Below are 5,938 nucleotides of genomic sequence, written 5' to 3' on the forward strand. Positions count from 1 at the left end.
GTGACCTAGTCATTTTCCCCCACCCCATAAAAATGACAAAATTTGGTAAACATGTGTGAAATATTTATTATCAAACACTGGGCAGCAACAGAGGGCCCTGTGTCTTCTGTCAAGAACTTATCAGCATGTGCATAAAAGGGAGCAAACAAGGACCAGGAAGGGCCCTCACTAAAGGGTCAGCAGGGCCAACACTGGAGCTACATGGTGTCAGCAAGAACTTCTGTTCTCAGTAGCTGGAGGAAATACATAAATCTCATAATTTAGAGAGAGTTAGAGAGAGTTTTCAGAAGGATTAAACAGAGTAGAGGAGAAAAATTTACCCTATTTTAACTGCTGATCTGGTACACCTTAACAAACTTCAAAGTCAAGAGCATCAAACTATTTTCAAATACTTCAAATGTGCTTCAAACCAGGATAAGACATTTATATTTATTAGCATATCAAAGATCATTGACACTCAAAAGGATGATATTTACAATGTCAAAACAGCAGAAAATATGACTTTTAATAAAGATAAATATTAACACATAGAAACTAACCTAGAGTAACTTGGCTGATACAATTCATAAAAAGGGTCATTGAAAATATAAAAATTGTGTTTTAGAAAGCACAGGAAGAAAGCAGGAAGAAAGACTGAGCATGGCTAGGGACACACCTGCCCTCCTACCCTCCCCTTTCAGGTGAGCCCTCACAAGAAAGACCCTCACCTCATCACACATGGCCACAGCTAGCATAATGTCCAGCCCTCTGCCACATCCTATGACTATTAGCAGGCCCCCCAGGTCATCCAGGTAACCACCCAGAGTGGGAGGCTGGGAGCCCAAAGAGAGTGTGCAGTTAGAGACATAATGTGTGGGAGGCTGCAGTGTACTAATATCAGCCATGACCCCTTGCTGCAGGAGCACGTCTCATTCCATCAGTGTTATAGGAACAAAGATTGGTGTTATGGGGACGATTATCACCATGGGTCAGTAGTAAGGGATGCTGGACAGGTGAGAAATGGCACTCCCTGTGCTCCTAGAATGCTCTGTAATCACACCTTTTGTAATAAGTCTTTGACTGCCCTGAATTACGACTGTATCCCTGAGAAATGCAATCTCTGAGGCATGTGCAAAAACCACAAGAACTGCCACTGACATTTAGGCTTTGATCCCCATTGTGCAAGACAGCAGGTGCCAGTGGGAGTGTCGACAGTAGACCCCGTCCAAAAAAAATACAGAAAATAAAACAAAGCCAACTAACAGTATTATATGCAAGAGTGGTCTGTGGTCATATTTATGCCTTATTAGCTGCAGTGCTCTTCGGAGTGGCCACAAATGCATGCTCTATTAAGACTACCAAAGTTGTTAAAAATAATTTCTCAGCCTTGCTTAAAAAAATGTATCAGTCTTCTGACATCTGTAAAAATAGGGAGACAGTTGGAACCTCTAGGAAAAGGAAGCGGCAAAAGAGATGGCAAAGCTTGAGTCCACATTCAGTGAAGCCTTCAGGGGATTCAGGTCCTCCCTCAGGTGATGGGAGAACCAGGAGGCCTTGGCTTCTGCCTCAGGCGCTCTTTGTAGGTCATTGATGCTTTCTCAGAAATAAAGCATCAAAACCATGTGCTGTTGTGCTCTTCACCTTTTACAGGCCATTAAGATGCAAACTGAGCCTGAGCCTTTCCCTGGGAGAGGTCCCCCAAGCTGCACAACTCTGTAGCAATGTTCATTTGCAGCATTTTTGGAAGCCACATACTCTTCTCCAAACACTCCTGAAGTACTATCTTGGAACCTTCTCCCAGATTTCCCCATTCATCCTATGTTTAAGATGCTCCTGGCCCATTCCTGTGCCTTCATTGTTTCAGGAGTGAGTTCAAAAAAGACACTTAGAAGTGAGGTCGGGAGTAAAGTGCCGCATCCCTGAGGTTGGCAGCAGCACCACCCATGCATCTCCCCACCCCCAGCGGCCCTCACCCTGAATCTGGGGGTACCTTCCTACAATGTCCTCCCTGAGCTCTGGGGCCCACCTGCTCACTGCCCACATGGAGCCCCCGTGCTGAGCAGGCCCTGCCCATGGTCTGGCCTGCCATCTTTCCACCCCACACAGGTGGGACTGGAAGGGACACTGCACAGCAGTGGGCAGAGGTGTGGAGGGAAGGCAGGCAAAAATGGACTAGGCTGAAGAAATACTATAGATAGTTTGAGCATATATAGCAAATGCCATCCAAACTTTTTCATGTTTTTACCAAGTTCATACTGTTGTCAGGTAAACACAGTGTAGAAGAACAAAAATACCAAGAACACATGTCAATGCTTCACCAAGAGAAACAAACCCCATTACTCACATAGACATGATTTTTCAAGAACGTCCTCCTTGTCATCCCAGAGTCTGCCTGCTCTGGCACCTGTTGTTCTGAACTATCCTTCTGCTTCATCTAATCACTCCTTGCCACTGGGTGACACCGCCAAGCAGATCAGAAGCTATGCCAGGTCTCCCATCATAAGGGGCCTCAGACATGGAGTGCTCACATTGAGAATGGACAGAACTTCCCTCCAGCCATAGTCTGTTATATTAGGTTGGAAAGATATACAGAAGCATGCCCTAGCCCAGTTAATTAACTTGTTCAGTGTTTGAAGAAAAGAGGGAGTTAAAAATGCAAAATAAAATTATAAAATGACTGGAAGAAAATTAAAAAGACTATTTGATTTTGTTTTGGGGAAGTGTCATGCAAACTTAAATACAGTTGCAAAGACCTCAATAATAGATATGACTACATAAAAATTTTAGAATCCCAGACATTTAAAAAGGCATAAACAAAATTTGAAATTAATGACAAATTAGGGGAAATATTTACAATATCTAGGTCAATATGATAACATTTCAATTATATCAGATAAGTCACAAAATAGGAAATATAATCAATAAACCCCCAAAATGTTTACTTCACAAGTGTTCAAAGAAGTGCTTATTAAAATAATAGCAAGATTTGTCACTGCCTGTGGCTCAGTGAGTAGGGTACCAGCCCCATATACCGAGGGTGGTGGGTTTGAACCCAGCCCCAGCCAAACTGCAACAACAACAACAACAACAACAACAAAAATAGCCAGACTTTGCGGTGGGTGCCTTTACTCTCATCTACTAGGGAGGCTGAGGCAAGAGAATCACTTAAGCCCAAGAGTTGGAGGTTGCTATGAGCTGTGATGCAACGGCACTCTACCTAGGGTGACAGGTTGAGGCTCTGTCTAATAAATAAATAAATAAATAAATAAATAAAATGATAGCAAGATTATTATCAAATTGGCCAAAAATTTCTCTAAAGTTTCAATGCCCAAAATTGGAAGGTGCTAAAATTAGAACTTATATACACTTTATGGTGGGAATACAAATTCTAAAAAAGGAATTTTAGCTTTATACATGTATATCTAAAAACTTAAATCTACACATCATCATCTTTTGATGGCTGGGAGCTAATAAATAACCTTCCTCTCTTCTCAAATTCATATATATTAAGTTATGAGATAGACCACGGTGTTAAATGAAGGGAGTAAAAAACATCAGCTCTACTGTACATAAGACTGAAAGGGAGAATGCACTTGATCAATAGCTTTAATCATGCTCCACTCTGGTGCCCCTAGTTTTAACTTAACCCCCAACCTGAAGGCCTGCTTAAGATTCCTGCCTGCAGAAACAGAGACTACTGAGAAAGTGTTGGACCACCCCATCTCAATTCCTTCTCCCAGCTTTCTAATCAGATAAGTGACCTCCTCCTGGGAGGTGTGAGAGAGGAATATAAGAGCCATCCTGAGTCTTCTTACTTTTCCCTAGAGAAGGAAGTTCCCTCTCCTTCATGAAAGTGGGAGGACTGAGGACTGGGGGATAAGAATATCCCCCATTACATTTGATCCAGTAATTCTACTTCTAAGTATTTGAAACAAATAATTACACTTAGACATAATTAATTTTGTTATAAATTTCAAAAATAAAAACTTATTTTTTAAGTTTTTAAACTTAAAATTAATGATGTATTGGGGAAAAATAAAATTACATACAAGAATACAAAGTAAAATACAAATGTTTCCTTGTCTTTAATTCCATTTTCCACGTTTTTACCAGTTGGTGTATACAAACATACATACACACAAATATATGTATATACACAAATGTGTGTGTTTATTAAATGAAATCATACTTTACATTTTAAATATGTTAAATATGTTTCTTCATTTAACAGTGAATTGTCAGTGTATTTCCAGACATAAACATTTATTCAAAAAATCTGAATACCTATTACGTGTACCTGCTATGTATCAGGCAGTGAAGGCAACAACCAAAATGTCTAGCATCCATAGCTCTTCCTTGTTACGTTTAGAAGCTACCCACATCACTGTAGGATATTTCACTTAAAAATTCCTACAATAATGCACACTGAGGCTAATTTCGTTTTTCCTATTGTCAACATTGCTATTGGAATAAATGTCTTTAAACATAACATATCCTTCTCATACAATTGTGCTAGTATTTCCACACGATAATTTATAAACGTGGTTCTATAGGGATTTAAGGCTATATGAATTTTATATCTGATTAGAAACTGTCAAATTGGACCAGTGCTGCAGGTAGCGGGGGTGGGGGGTAACCGTGCGAGCTCTTGCGCGCACACACTGAGCCCTCAGCCCCAGTCACTCAGTTCGTAGCGCTGCGTTCTGGGAACCGCATGAGGATTGCGCAGGCTCCTTTTTTTCTCTGCACGCTTCTGGTCCCCGCGCGCTCTTCTCCGGCATCCTGGCTGCTTGGTCCGTGGCTGTCCTGGTGGTACTCTGCTGCTCCTATGGGTAGTGGATACCTGCTGGACGGCCACAGCCTTCACCGCCGCCCCCTCTGACCCTGGCGTCCGCCCTCTCTGACCCTGGCATGAGGACCACTTGTTCTGAAATTATTTTGAGCCAAGAAATTTTGAAAGATGGTTTCCACAGGCAGTGATGGTTTCATTAGATTTTAATATAGAAGCTCCTAACCATTTGTCCAAGGAATCTGAAGTTCTCATTTATGCTAGACAAGATTCACTGTGCATTGATTGTTTCCAAGCCTTTTTGCCTGTGCTCTACCGCTATCATCAGCCACATAGTAAAGATAGAGAAACTTTCATTGTAGTCAATAATCCAGATTTGTGGATGCATTTGTTAATGTTGGGAACCAAGAGTTCCCAATTTTGAAATGCTGGGATCAGTCAGAAGTTGCAGTTTCTTATGCTTTGAAGAAGAGGGATATCTGCCAGTGGAACTGTATAAAGTATAAATCAGTGTATAAGAATGTGACTACAGGTTCCAGTGGGACTGACTATACATACCTTCTTACTGTGTTCTGTAATGCTAGACAAGATTCATATTACAATCCTATGTTCTACTTTGATTCTTCTACCTGTTTTCAAATATGGCCATTTATCTCTGCAAGTTTTAGGCAGTTAAATGCTTTCTATAAATCTAAATAAGAATTATTAATTTGTGACTAGAAGTGTTCTGGAACTTATCATTTCTTTTGTCTTTTGTCTTTATTTGTGGCTGAAATTATGTTTACCAGAGGAAATTTGGGATCATTCTCAGCCAAATTACAGAATTTAGTGCTCTATTGCATAGATGCTTCATAATCCTCAAGCATGAAGTGGAGATAGAGGAAACTTAATTCTGTTGAATTAATATATATTTTGTGAGAAGTTGATTTTATCTTCATTTGGGATAGAAAAATGAGTTATTTATGTACTAGAAACAAATTATTCCCATTTTGTGAATAGAAACCTTACAATTTACACTGTGATAAAAATTGAGAAAACCATTATAAATAAGAATAAAATAATTTGGATAAAGAAAAGAAACTGTCAAATGGCTTCCACAAAAGGTCACCATAATGTCAGGGGAACAATGGAATGATGTCTGCTCACCCCTACCAAAATCATATATTGGCA

At 40.2% G+C, this 5,938-nt stretch overlaps 1 pseudogene; it reads left to right on the forward strand.

Annotated features, from left to right (window-relative positions):
* The first annotated feature begins 4,943 nt into the window (after positions 1 to 4,943).
* On the forward strand, positions 4,944 to 5,444 carry LOC100951224 (annotated as a pseudogene).
* Positions 5,445 to 5,938: the final 494 nt, after the last annotated feature.

Source organism: Otolemur garnettii, unplaced genomic scaffold, assembly GCF_000181295.1.
Source record: "Otolemur garnettii isolate 467f Iridium unplaced genomic scaffold, OtoGar3 scaffold00368, whole genome shotgun sequence".
NCBI classification, from domain to species: domain Eukaryota; kingdom Metazoa; phylum Chordata; class Mammalia; order Primates; family Galagidae; genus Otolemur; species Otolemur garnettii.